Source organism: Mus caroli, chromosome 12 (assembly GCF_900094665.2).
Source record: "Mus caroli chromosome 12, CAROLI_EIJ_v1.1, whole genome shotgun sequence".
Lineage (NCBI taxonomy): Eukaryota > Metazoa > Chordata > Mammalia > Rodentia > Muridae > Mus > Mus caroli.
The window spans coordinates 92,389,770-92,404,831 of record NC_034581.1 but is presented as its reverse complement, the minus strand read 5'-3'; the positions used below and the strand labels follow the sequence as shown (position 1 = coordinate 92,404,831).

Here is a 15,062-nt window from a genome sequence, read left to right as displayed (position 1 = left end):
GAGAGAGAGAGAGAGACTCCAGAGGTTACAGAGGTCAATTGCTAACTTTGCTATTTCTTTAGACTGATGGCTAGCCTTTCTCCCTTGTAGTTGTATCTGTAAAATCTATTACTTTCTGTGAGTTCCATATTGCTGAAAAGCAGCAGTACAGCTTTAGATTTTAAAAAAATAGATCAGTGTAACAGATTTTAAAGAAAATAGTTCCTGTTGATGAAGTGCTAATTCTGAATAGATACAGGTATGTTCAAGGAACAAAAATTAAATAAATGTAAATAAAGTTTAAAACTTGTTTTTTGTTTGTTTGTTTGTTTGTTAATGAATCAAAGCCCATAGCTTACTCATCGGGCTCTGAAAGCATGTTTTATATTGCTTCTCTCTTTTCATGTTTTTATTAGGTTTTATTTGGCATCATCTAGAGTGGCTTTGAGAACAGCCACTGAAGGACGGCTTTTCCGAGTCCAGTCTTTAAAGAGACCATTTAATTTTCGTTTGAAACTAGAATTCTACTCGAGGCTAACCATCTAAAGCAAAATTTTAACAAAAACTAAGTAGCACTTTGCATAATATTTTAATGGTGTCTTTATTTGCTTTCCTCCACATAATCAGAAAGTACCAGTTGTGGAATGTAGAATGACTTATTTTTCCATGAAAAAAAAATAAGACAAATAAAACTTTCGCTGCTTAACTAAGTGCCTCTGTGTGTGCGTGAACAGTGAAGAGGAAAAGGCAAATCACCTGTCTAACTCTGGAAGCTTGCAAGCTTCCTGTTTTGTCCTCACCTATAAATGTGATGGCTAATCTCCTCCGTGAAGGGCTTATTAGAAGAATTTTCTGGATTAGGTTAATGGAGGTGGAAACATGGGCAGCAAATGTGAATGGTATCACAGCATGGGCTGGTGCAAAAGGGAGGGAGTCAAAACTCTCTCCTCAACATCCATCACTCTGTTTTCTGAATGCAAGCACAATATGACAAGATGCCTCCTGCTCTTGCCACTGTGCCTTGCCCAAAATGATGGGCTGTCCATCTGAGCCAACCTGAGTCCTTAAACTGCTTACGTTCGATGCATTGTCTAATCACCCAGACCACTGACTAGTATACTGGCTAACACATTGTTTCATTGTTTTTATTTATTGAAATTATCCACCTCTCATATCCCAGTTCCTATTTTCCCACCCTCTACTCCTTCTAGCTCCTCCCTCCTTCACTTCCCATTAGGATCAACCCGTTTTCTGTCTCTCATCAGAAAACAAACAGGTTTCTAAGGGATAGTCAAATAAGATAAAATAACAAGTAATATATTGTAACAGAATAAAACAAACAGAAGGAAAACATCCAAGAAAAGGCACAAGAAACAGATACAGATGCAGTTTCCACACTCAAGAATGCCATGAAAACACTGACCTGTAAGATATGATATACACACAAAGAGCCTGCGCCGTAAAAAGACAGAAGAAAAATAAAAAATTAGTAAGATAAAAGTTTCAAAAATGGAAAGACCCCAACATGACATTATGAGACAAGGAATCTCCAGAAGTGTTATTGAATTCATTTTCTGTTAGCCATGTATGGCTGGATGCACAGTCTACCCTCAGGAGTAGTTTGTTTTCCTAGTAAGATTCAATTTAATTTGCAAGTGGTTATTAATTGGAGATTGCCTCTGAGTTTGGGATAGGGGCCCATGTCTTTTCAGCTGTAGGTTCCCCAACTGGTGCAGACTTGTGTAGGTCCTGTGCATGCTGCCTCAACTTCTGTGAGTTCATGTGTGCATCTATCCTGTTTGTGTAGCAGGCCTTATTTTCTTCATGTTCTCCATCTTTTTTGTTTTTTACACACTTTCTGCTTCCTTATCTGTAGGGTTCTCTGAGCCCTGACCTGAGGGATTTGACGGAGACCTCCTGTTTAGGGCTGTGTTCCAAGGTCTTTCATTCTCTGTAGTTGATCTCAGTTGTGGGTCTCTGTATTTTACTTCTCAAAAGCAAATGGAAGCTTCTTTGATGATGGTTGAGCAACACACTGGTCCATGATATGATATGGTCATGATATCTTTAGGGGTCATTTTATTTATTTTTATTATTATTTTTAATAGTAGCACTTGCTTTTGCCCTGGGTCTCTGGGCTATATCTAGTTTCAGGTTCTAGGTCACCCAAGCAGTGCTAGGTGTAGCTTCCATCTTTGGAATGTGCCTTAAGTCAAACCAAATGTTGGTTTGTTTGGTGCCACCATTGCACCACCCCCATGTTTGGTGCCAAGATTGCACTAGCACATCTTGCTGGCAAGACATCATCATTGATCAAAGTGATTTGGGATGGGTTAGCATTTCTCCTTTGGTGTCAGGCAGAGTACCTACTTTCCTGTACCAAAGACACTAGCAAGAAAGTAGTGAGGTAGGTGGTGAGGGCTCTATTTAGGCACAAGCTCAACTTCTCTAGCTTCAACATGTTGTATAGGCATTGTCTTCTGCAATGGAGACATTCTGTCAGTTTGTGGTGAGCAACCTACAGTAATGGCAACAGCCTGGGTTGTTTAAGGGCTCCCATGAGACCTTTTTGTGGTTCACGCTTTTGTTTAGTCCAGAGAATGAAAACCTATGCCCTTTGTCTCTGGGAAAAACAACAAACTTAGCAGAAAACAAATGAAGATAATATACAGCTTCATTAGCTTGAAGTTGAGAAGTGAAACCCTGCAAAAAGTTAAGAGATCCAGGAGTCAAAGGAGCCAAAGAAGAGAAGCTCTTTATCCCATGATGGCCACTTGCAAGCATGAGCAGAGGGGCTCCAAGACTCACTGTAGTGGTGTGGATATTGCTTGTTCCACAGGTTGGGATCTTGGTTCTTCCAGGAGCAGTTTTAGAAGATGGGAGCTTAAAGATGTAGGGGTCCTTAGGTTATTAAGGAAACTTACTCAGAAGGAATTGTGGGATTCTGACCTCATGAAAGAAAATGGCTGTGAGTGGTACAACTGTCAGACACAGGTCTCTGAGGACAGAGGCATAGGGGCTGGGATGCCTCTCATTTCCTGGTTGATGACAATGGTTTCAGATTAGATCACACCCTGAAAGGAGCCTTGAAAATTCTTTGAAATCCCAAGCAATTTCTACCCAAACAAAAGTATATTAATTTTTGCTAGGAAAATTATATTCTTTTTGATGTAATGATCCAAGTTACAACATTTAATTTCTGATTCTTCTAGAGCAAATGTTTTACCATTCTGAGTTGAACTTCCTTCCTGTGCATACCCTAGATCTGACCCAAGTGTATCTGTCCATACAGGCTCAGTGGGTAAAGTGGTTGCTGTCAAGCCTGACAGCCTGAATTTGATCTTTGGATTGTGGTGTAAGAAGAGAACTGATTCCCACAATCTGTCCTCTAACCTCCATATTTCTAATCAGTCATGCTCAAACCCCTGTACATAAATAATAAATAAATAAATGTAACAAAGCAATTAATATGGATACATAAAATTTATTCCTTCAGAAATTCTTCTTAGGGTTGTGCCAGTATGCTATTTCAAGTAAATTAATTGAACTTATTAATTAAGTTCATATCATTTAAATCATACAATATGCTTTTCTGCTTGGCTTCTTTTCCTTGTAGACTACTCATCATTGTATGCAACAGTTTCAGAGATATCTATGTATGTATGTATGTATGTATGTATGTATCTATCTATCTATCTATCTCCCAAAATTATTCTTTCTACATCCATTCATAATGTGCCTACACTGATTCCAATTCTATAAAGATTTTGTTCTTGTCATCTGTAATAAATGTGGTGATAGTAAGCAGGTAGGTTACTAGTTATTTATCAGTATTTCTATTTTAATGATGGAGCTGTTAATCCCATTCATGGGAAAACGTATTTAAATTTGAAACGAGAGAAGCTCTCCATCAAGCATCCCTTTGATTAATTTGTCCTGTACATTTCCTTGATACAGGTTGCTGACCATGTTTCCTCTTCATAAATAAACCGTATGTTAAGGTGTCTTTGTTATAAGGGATGAAATTGATTACTTTATTATGACCCTGCTTTGCAGGTTTAAAATATTATAGCCTAGTAGATTGCTGTCGTCTTATTAATTATGAATTAATTTAATTTGTGGAGGTTGAAAGCATCAACTCGTTTTCTTTAATTAACTGTTTTGTATTGCAGTGCTACAGGCATCCTTTATTACAGTGATATGAGCTAATGACAGGGTCTTCCATTGTGAGAGGATCTTGAATTTCATGAACATCATAAATAATATGAATCCAATCTTGTTTTCATTGCCACTCATGTGTGCTGATGTTACATCCATCAATTGACTTATTAGCAAGAAAACACAGAAGGTAGTTCCCTGAGGTTTGCCATCGGGGGTGTAACAGGGACTGCCTTCTGCTTTTGGTGGACTTTAAGCTCCTATAAGTCCTATCTACTCAGAACCAATAGACTCTTTTAGATTTTGGTTCCCTGAATGCCCATGTTTTGATGAGTTGTTATCATCAGAAGGGGCTAGATATGTCAAGAGGCAGAGTATGGTCAGAGGAAGGAATTTGTTGGTGTTTGCCTTTGGAGAGTTATTGAAATCCCCATTGTGCTCTCTCTCTCTCTCTCTCTCTCTCTCTCTCTCTTTCTTCTTCTTCTTCTTCTTCTTCTTCTTCTTCTTCTTCTTCTTCTTCTTCTTCTTCTTCTTCTTCTTCTTCTTCTTCTTCTTCTTCTTCTTCTCTTCCCTGACATCAGGTGAGCAGCCCGACTCTGCTATGTAGCCTGTTTCATTTTGGGCCTACAGCAATTAGGTGAAATAAGGTAGAGTAAAACCTTTGAAAGCACGGGCTAAAACAAATCGTCTTTATCCTTAAACTGCTTATATTAAATACTTTGTCATAGTGAAACAAACAAACAAACAAAAAGTAGTATAAGATCTTTGGATTATAGAACTTGCAAAAGTTTTGACAAATTGGTTTTACTTCCAGGCTACCATTAGTTCAGTTCTAAACAAACAAACAAAAGCTCAGAGAGATAATGCCTTAGTCTGTTCACAAAAAACCACCGAGGTATACAGTATGTGAATGAAAACATTTCTTGATGTGGTAGAAGTCCAAGTGAAGCTTCTATAGGCAGAGTCAGCGTCTGATGAGGGGGCTGCTCATTGCTAGGAAACGGCATCTTAAATATCCCCAGGAAAAGATGAATGCTTTGTCCTTACATTACAGAAGAGCCAGAAAGAGAAAAGGGCGTTAACAGTTCCCTTTAATCCTTTTAGAAGGTCTTAATCCTTATAAAAGGAGCTGACATGATTCAGTTAATTTATACAGGTCCTACTTAATAATACCATCACATTGGTGATTAACTTCCAGTATATGAGTTTCAGGAGCACAGTCAGATCATGGCTGTTGGTGATTGGAGGGAATGAAATCACAAATGGATCAAGTGGTACCTGACATACAGTGAAAAGCTCATTAGAAGCTAGTAGTATTATAGAAGTTGCTTTTCTGATTATTAATTAACTGTCCTCTAGGACTCCACTTCTTACCCTTCAGTTCTGCCTTCTTTTTCTATTTAATTCTTCTATAAGTCCAGGATTCCCATATATTCTTCCACCTGGTCCCAAGGACGTGAAAGACCAAATAAATCTGTTTTAATGTAAGGGTTTAAAACTGCATTTATTATTCTGTTCCTTCAGATGAACCTTTTAACACAAAAGGCACTTTCTATTTTATCGACTATTGAATAAGTGAGAGATTATGTTAATACCATTAAAAATTGAAGGAAACATTTTAATTCATGCCTTAAGTAGTAATAGATAGATATATATATGAGAGAAAGAGAGAGAGAGAGAGCGAGAGAGAGAGAGAGAGAGAGAGAGAGAGAGAGAGAGAGAGAGAGAGAGAGAGAGAGAGAGAGGTGAGGTGGGAAAGGAATGTGTTGATAATTTGAAGGCAGGAAAGGAAGTTGATGTTGGGTATCTTCCTTAACAGTCCACTCCATTCACTGGGCCAGGGTCTTTAATTGAACCCAGATCCTGCTTGTTTGGTTAATCTAGCTGGCTAGTTTGCCCCAGGGATCCTTTCTTTCTGCTCCTGTAGTATTTGAACTGCAAGTGGGCCACCATGCTCATCAGGTCTTTCATCTGTACCAGGGATGTGAATTCACAGTAAACACTTTATACACTTTATGAACTCTCTTCTTGGCTCTTCATTAAGAAGTTTTGTCAAATATTGTTATTAATTTGTCCCGCGTTACATGCATAATTCTTGGGTATATGACTTAAAAGATGTCATCTTTATTCTAAGCTAGTACTATTCACCCATAAAACCAGTAATTCCTGACACATGTCAGGCATTTTTGTAGTTATTGATGTATTAGTCAAAATTAACCCTATGTTTTAGCATGAGGGTCATTGGTAATCTTGATAGTTGTTAGCATAATTGGACTTGTGTGAGAGAGAAGAATAGAGAAATTGGAGAAAATAAGTGCAGATAATTCCTTTGGGGATTCTTCCTTCAAGAAAGGAACAAAATCAACTTTTGATTTATGGGTAGTATTATTTGTACAGTAATGGAATAACTGAGTCAGGCAGGTCAAGGGTGTTGATACAGAAAAGAAAGGCACCTGCTGATGCAGTGTCCTTGAGAATTGAATTGAGGTAAACTCTTTCCCAAAGCAATGCTGGCCTGCAATAGTTCTTTGATAGAAGAGAGTCACCTATAGTAAAAGGGAGAAGCTGAATACGGGTTGCCACTGTTCCCTATGAGCAAGGCTGCATTTTCCTCACATCAATGTGAGAGAACAAAGCTGCCTCCCACACGGTGGCTTTTTAATATCTGCTCAAATGTACTTGCTATTTTTCTGCTTCTGTTTTGTTCTAATTAATGGCTCTGTATGTAGTCAAAGTCAACCCACAAAATACACACGACATCTTCAGTGTGTGTGTGTGTGTGTGTGTGTGTGTGTGTATACAGCCTTTTATTTTTTAAACCTAAAAATGGTTTTGAATAAATTTGAGGGAAAGTGTGGTTTTAAAAGTATATTGGAAAATATTTTGTTTGCTCTTTGTCCCCAAATCTTGGGTTGCATCATTTGTGGAAAACTACAAGACGACTAGAATTGTCCAGTTGACTGTGGCACACATGCATAGACTTAAGGATCTGTGCTCAACTGATTGCTCCCAGTGACAGGGTGCTGTTTCTGCAGTGGTGCTGATTCTGGTGCAGGAGAGGCTGAGGGATGGATGCACTGAGAAAAGGCTGCTCTTTTCCCTCTTGTTCAGGCAGACGAGGGAGGTTTTAATTGCTTTAATTACTGCCGTAGGATTCTTTGAAATCCCCCAGCATCTCAGCACAGTCTTGGTACCATCACTGCCTCTCTAGGAATCAGGTCCATGAGTAGTGGAGGCCTGGAGTAAGGATGTTGCTCGCATGAAATAGCCTTTGATTTCTTCTTATATAAAAGCTACTTATCATGACTACCACCTTGCTTTCCCAGTTGTTCTGAACTGATTTCTTATTCCTATTGGCAGAGTGATATTTTATTTAAATGAAACATCTGAAGAACTCTTTTTGTTTGGGGTCAGGGTAAAGAAAAAAATATGCATAAAGTTATTTCTCCTGAATATGAGCTTCCAGTGCTCACCTCATGGATAGTCCTGTTTAGAATCTGGAATCAGAATTAGATAAAGGCATAAAAGATGACATTTGAATAAATAAGGGTATAAAGGAGATAACAGTACGATGTCAACGTTGCTTTCCTGAGTTTGAAAATTGTGCTTTGGTTTCTAACATTTGGGGAATCCAGATGAAAAGCACAGTGAGATTCTTTGCCCTCATTATCTGATGCTCTTGCAAGTCCAGAATCATTTGTGTGTGTATGTGACAAGTTAACTTGCTGCTCTAGAGTTTTTTGTATTCTCCCAACTCTGGCAGATGAATTTCCCAATAAAGCCAAATCTAAGTCTGTACTGACCACCACGTGACAATGGGGGAAAAGTGGCACTTTTTTGGGGGGGGAATAGGAAGTCTGTTAGAGATGATGATTTCAGAGAAAGGGCATCCAAGTTCCTGGGGGAATAACTTTGAAGAAGCCCTTGAAGCTAATCAGAGAAAATCCATTAGGAGAAACTGTGGCCACGTGTGTCTTGCTGTCCTGTGGGAGAAGAATCTGATTTCCCTCCACAGACTTAAGGAGTTAAGTGGGACCAATGGATTGAAGATACAAGAATGGAAATTTGTGCTTTTTATGTGGAGGAAAAAAAAATCTAACTTTGATGTAATTAATGGTATTATGTTTCTAACATGTGCTTAGTGTTTACGAATAGAATTTCTGTAGACAACCTTTTTTGTCTTTTTAATACTACAAAAGAAGATTTAGAATTTTCTATAATCAGTGTACAAACAAGATCTGAAGCCTTTGCCACCTTTGGTGGTCTGACAATTTATGTGATAAATTAGTGATGTTTCAACTGACTTATTTACTATATTAATAAAATTTCTTGCACTAAATCACTAATGTTGGTCGTGTGTAAACATGTGTTTACGTGTGTGTGTGTTTTCTTCTTAAGGCACAGTGTTGGAAATCCTTGCCACAAAGCGATTATTTGTATGGATTATTTATGTGGCTAATATTAGATGCTGCACAGTAGCTATTAGGTATGATTTATTTGTCTGTAGAACAGTAGCATAAGAGTGTTCCAAATATACCTACAGGGTGCAAGTTTGAAATTAATGTGCTAGGGTACTTTAATATAGGGAATATGCTGGCTGGGTTCACCAGTGTTTGGTGCAGCCAAAGGTTCTTATCTTGATGGATGGTTGTGTTTCCTCTTGATCAATGAATGAAGCATCTTTTAGGTCAACAAAGAAAGAAAACAGTTGGTGGGCTTGCCTACTGCTGGATTAAGTTCAGAACCTGGAGAGAACTCTGTATTATTAGGACAGATACTAGAAAGTATGTTTATCTGACTCCCCAACACATCATTTTTCAAGTTCAGGCCGCCCACGTTGGATGATAAAGAACCTGTATGCTTTCTTTACTCGTTGAAGTGTCTTAAATTAGCTAAGTACGGTCACAGAATCTATCTTTATATTTGTACTTGTGTTGTGCCAGGAAGCATTTGTGAACTCCAAAAGACCACCAAGGAGCAGATTTTGGTTATTCTAATTTCTTTAGGGTGTCTTAATTTAAGTTCGATCTTGGGCCATGCCACCATCTCAGAATGGGAGAGTACATCCCAGAGCCCAGTTTTAGGCAAACATTCATAGAGGAAGCAAATAAGCAAGGGGTGTTTCTAGCCTGGCACATATTTGATTGGGGGGGTCATTATGGCCTTTCACTTAATTGGCTGGTGCCTGGAGCAAAATCATAAACTTAATTTCTATCTTCCTTCTGATTGGTGGTTGTTAGCAAGTGAAGTGTCGGGGACAGGCTTGTAACCTGGAGGTGCAGATTTGCTGGGGAGTAACCTGGAAACTGGGGCTAGGTGTCTGTTCTTTAGTTAACTCGGGTGTAACCTTAGGTCAGGTTCTCTAAGATGGAGTCTGAACCCAAAGTATCTGGTCTCTCACTTGGGATGATGTTTTCAAGGGATAACAGTTGCCTTTTGACTATCTTCTAGTTAATCATTCTGTGTATATGTGTAGTTTGTGTGGGGGGAGGCATGTACGTGCCATGGTATATGTGTCAAGGTCAGAGGATAACATGAAGGAACTGGTTCTTTCTACTGTGTGGAGTTTAGATATTGAAATCTGGTCACTAGGCTTGACAGCTTTTGCTGTTACATATCTTGCTTGGCCATGGGTTAAAATAAAAATATATGACAGGTGATTTATGTCGAATCACATGAATCACTTAGAGATATCTTTACTTGATTCCAGGAACACGGGAAGTCCTGTAGTTTTAGTTCTTATTTTCTTGAGAGACTAACTTGAGTAATTATTGCCTTTGATGATAATGCCATTGAAGTCAGGCTAGGAGACCAGTCATGGTCCTGGAAAGCTGTGGTTGGCTCTTTTTGTGTGTCAATTCAAAGACTGTTTTTCAACTATCGAAGATCAATCTAAAGGAGATGCAAGTAAATCAAACAACCAAACAAGCATCTCTCTCTCTCTCTCTCTCTCTCTCTCTCTCTCTCTCTCTCAACTTTCTTTTTAGCACCAGAAAGTTAGTCTGCCTTCATTTAGAACAAAGCACTGAAGATTTTGTTGAAAGAATAAGCAGTGGTCAGAAGTATCAGAATGATAGATCCAGGTGGCAGTGGGAGCTGCATCCTTCTGACAGGGATGTTCTTTGCCTTGAAGCACCTTTGCAAGCCCCTAGAAAATCAAGACTTTCTGGAATGATCTTCATTAAAAGTCAGGTGAAGACAGCTGCTTCTTTCATGGCTGGAGCTGGCCTTATTTCTTCAAGATTTGAATACTGTCTCCATATTTCAATTAATTCTAGGGGAAAAAAAGTGGCAGTAACTCTTCCCATGTGGTCTTCAGTTTCCCTGGGAAGCTCTGAGCCTCCACCTACCTCCTGTGAATAGCAAGGACTGTGATCCACAAACAAATGAGTGTCCCATAGCGCAGACCAATTAGTTTAGAAAGAGCCTCATTAGTTTTGAAATTTTTGCTATCAGGTCCCTGTAGTTACATTTCCCAAATGGCCATTTTAATTTAAAAATTATGAAATTATTTTTGCTTCCTTGTCATCATTCCTTGCTCCTTTATATCTGCACAACACTCCTGAAATTTCTGAGCTACGTTTGATCTTTTACTTCTTTTTATAATGATTTTTAATGTTTTATTTATATTAAATGGAGTGAGTAGTTTTATATTAATATCCCAAACCTTCCCAAGCACTCTGCAAGTGTATCTGACTGTTCTCAGGTTAATGGTCATGTAAAGCCTATGGAGAGACCTGAAGAGTTTAAACAAATGATTTTCCTGCTATGACTGGCATTCCTGCTCCACGATAGACTATGAAAACTTCTTGCCACTGATGGAAGTTTTGGAGATGAAGAAGAGCACTGTGGTCCTGTGTTGACTGTATGGCTCTATAGAGAGTTAATTATCAGTGCAGCAACTTGGGCCATCACACTGAATATAAAAGTTAATGAAAGTAAATGGTGACTGTACCAGGAAAAGCATTCATTGAGTTTGATTATATCAGAAACCATAAGCTTTGAAGTCAGGAGGCATCTTGGCTTGTTCTCCAGAGTATGTACACATGTGATGCCTCAGAGACTCCTTATTGTCTCTGGAAGCTACAAAAGCTTATGCGGGCACCCTAGACAGCTATTCAACACCAAATTGAGAGGATAAATAGAGACAGCCCCAAAGACAGCTGTGTTTTCTTTGTTCTCTTACTAATTGTGATACAGGAAGCAGGATCTGGCTTTGAAACATCTGTCACTAGCCATCTACTGGAATACGGGCCCTTGCTTACTTTTGGAATTCTCTTGTTCTTCTGGGGAAATTTAATTTGCTGCTGAAGACTGGATTAATCACCTCTTTGGTTCATTGGCTATCATGGCTGTAGGTGAATTTAAGGCTCCTTTTGGTATCTCACTTCATTCCATTTTTATCCATACTGTTTAGTTCCATGACTCCAGCCTTTCAAAATATTTTAAACTATTGTGTGTGTGTGTGTGTTTGTGTGTGTGTGTCTGTACAGACATACCACAGTGTACTTGTGTAATTATAGAGTTTAAAGAGCAACTTATGAAGCCTATTCTTTCTTTTATTACTGTGTGTTCCTTGAAATGGAAGGCAGTTTCAAGCGTGTACAGCAAGCACCTTCAGCTGCTAAGCCATCTTACTGACTCAACTCTACCTGCTAAATGTGTTTATGTAAGCCCATTACCAAAATATGCTCCCGTAAAACATAGATTCCTGTTTGTTTGAATAAAGTTCTAATTTACACATAATATTCAATTAATTTCTTTTTTATTTTTATTCCCAACAATGTACTTTATAATATCTATCTCTTTTGTATGTATAGAAACCTGAACCTTACTCTATTTCATGTCTTGACCATATTTTAGCTTTCTATTATCCAGTGATGTGTGTGTGTGTGTGTGTGTGTGTGTGTATACACACACACAAAATCTTCAGTTTCTCCCATTGGATTGGCAAAAAGTAGAAAGCTGGAATCTTCTATTGATAAGGACATGTTCCTGATGATAGGATAAATTGGCTTCTCACTGAAAAGTTGTGTGTGTGTGTGTGTGTGTGTGTGTGTGTGTGTGTGCACGAGCCTAGGTATGTGTTGTGTGTGTGTATACATTCACATATTTATTTATATACATTCACATATTTATTTACAAATGAATATGCATCAGCAGAGAGATATATATTCAGATTATGGTAGGTACACACAGCTCTGCATGCACATAAATGCACCATCTGGTATATCAAGTGTGTTTCTGTAAGATCATGGTACTTTAGACTGCAGTACAGAAAAAGAGTCAGAAGGAGTTATAATCAAAGGCTAGGTGTCAGATCATCCTGTTTCCATGTGTGTTACAGTAAACTCGACTCCTTGTATGTCCCTCCTGGTGATGCTAGAGCAGGGGTCACCATCCTTCTCTAGCTGTGACCTATGTCATAACTTGAGAAAGCTCACAGAATCCTTCTCAAGAGAAGATGTTTAAATGCATGAGATAAAATTGACATGATTTCTCAGGTGAGCAATTATGTTTAGACTGTTAGGAAATGCAAACTGTGTGGCACTGTAATTAATGCTGTGTTTTCTTCAATGCCTCAGGCGGTTTCTAGTGACATATACCACAAGCAGTTGCGTATGAAGGGATGGTGATTGAAAGGCTATTTCAAGATCTTCAGTAGTTTTCCTAAGATGTCTGTGATCAAACTGAAGATAAAGTCATGGCTATTGCCAGACTGCTGAAGTGTTCGCAATCCCGAGTTCAGAATCCTCAGTTCAAGCAGAAAAATTAATCTGAGCTTTAGGTCATCGCAGGCTATTAATGACAGTGCTCATCTACAGGCATCCTTTGAGTGTCTGCTCAAAGAGTTAATTCACATTTTAATTTTAGAGTTTCGGCGTTGTGAGGTGTAAGATCCTTTCATGTAACCCTGGAAGTTGCGAGGTGGGGAAATACCTAACCTAGGACACCTGGCCACCAAGGTAGGTTTCTTCACTCTTTTGTTCCAATAGTGTGAACTGCAGGGGGTTGTGAACTCTATGGGGTGATGGTGTAGTCAATGCTTGGTCTCCTTGGCTGTATATTGATGAAAAGCAAAATGTAGAGCTGAGATCTCTTCCCAGCACCCTCCTTCCTTAGCTCTCTCCATTCCCTTGTCTTCACATCACAGCCCTTCTGTGTTTGTAGACATATCCCAGAAAGCAGAAATTTTCAGATTTCCCAAGAGTCTCTGGTGGTTTTGTTATTCGTTGCTCAGGTCCATAATTCCCCTTTTATTCGGTAGCTTCTGCAGCCTTTTACATGGAGGGGAAGGAACCAAGGGTTCTTGGTAATTTGTCATTGTGACAGGAACCTATTAGTTTTACTATTTGAAAAACAGCAACTTCATGTTGTCTTTTATAGGATTGTCACGAGAGTGAAAATATGACATAATGCAAGAAGCTCAGCTGCTCAGCACACATAGTAGGCACACATACGAATTTCCCTACATTTTCTGAGCTTGTAGCATACCAGCAAAAATCCATGTGTATCATCCACTGGGATAAGCAAAGATAAAAGAAATCATATACCCTGGGGCAGGAATTCTCAATATTAACTAAATTTGCAGTCACCTAAGTAGTTCTCATGATCATAGTTCTTTAAGTAAGAAGCCAGGTAAGAATTTGTTTTGTGTGAGTTTTTTTTTTGCTTGTTTATTTATTTTTGTTTATTTGTTCTTAATTGTACAATGGAGCCTCATTGTGTATCCATGGTTGTCCTGGAACTCACCATGTAAACCAGGCTGGTCTAGAACTTCCAGAGATACACTTGTTTCTGCTCCCATGTGATCATATTACAAGCAGCATATCTTCTTTGTACCCAAGTATTTATATATATATGTTTGTCGGAAGATTTCAAATATAAGAATGTCTGAATGACTTTCCTTCCTTTTTTTTTTTTTATATCCACTAACTCTTAGTGGTCATTGTGAATGATAAAACTTCTAAATGAAATATTCAATTATTATTTAAAATCATTTATGTTAATGTTTTATGAACACCTCCTCATGTATACACACAAAATGAACAGATCGACAATATTTAAAAGTACCGAGGAATGGGTTGCATTAAGGAGAATGGAGTGAGATCATGACAGGTTCTAGACAATACAGCATCTATTCTTATATGTTGCAATGAGTATAAAATTCTTAAAATTAGTGAGATGATCCACTTTGAAAAAGGGTGACTAACTTGATAGAAAGAAAGAACACAACAATGTTCCCCAAGATGAGAGTGTCAACCATTTTTATTAAGTTTGCCTGTAACGTTAGGTCTGCAGGAGATTTGACATATGTAGACTGTGACTCTGGCCTGTGTGATGGATCACCTGGCTCCTTATGACTTGAAATCTACCTGATTTGGAATGTATTATCTAGAGTTATTATAAACTCTAGTGTCTTAATGTTGCCTGCCAACTCAGAGTTATGTCTGTATGCTCTTTCCTTGGAGTGAAATGTAGGAGGAGGAAAAACAAAGATTTGGCATGAAGGGTGCTTCCTCGTGGAGGGGGAGAGACACAGATGGCCCTGCTAGTAGGGGAGAGGCAATGTACGCTCTGAAGAATATTGTAACTGGGAATGGATTATGGATTTCCCTCAGAAAGCATTCATAAAGCAAGAGCTGATGGGCGTTTACATAAATACATCAATGAAAAGAAAAACATGACCTCATACAAAACACATCCCCTTTATCCTCTCTCTTCCTTTCTTTCTTCCTTATTTCTCCATTCCCATTCCTTCTTTTCTCACTCTCTCCTTCCCTCCTCCCTCCCCCCCACCCTTCTGAAACAATATATCCCATTTCTTTTTTTTTAATTTTTAATATTTTTATTACATATTTTCCTCAATTACATTTCCAATGCTATCCCAAAAGTCCCCCATAGCGCCCCCCACTTCCCTACCC

The 15,062-nt window shown here is 38.6% G+C and overlaps 1 long non-coding RNA gene across 1 annotated transcript in view; it reads left to right on the top strand.

The window, feature by feature from the left end:
* The first annotated feature begins 13,044 nt into the window (after positions 1 to 13,044).
* Positions 13,045 to 15,062, top strand: part of LOC110307515 — a 15,561-nt gene continuing 13,543 nt past the window's right edge. The window contains exon 1 of the long non-coding RNA XR_002379404.1: positions 13,045 to 13,103. This is a non-coding gene — a long non-coding RNA (uncharacterized LOC110307515). The remainder of the gene's footprint in view (positions 13,104 to 15,062) is intronic.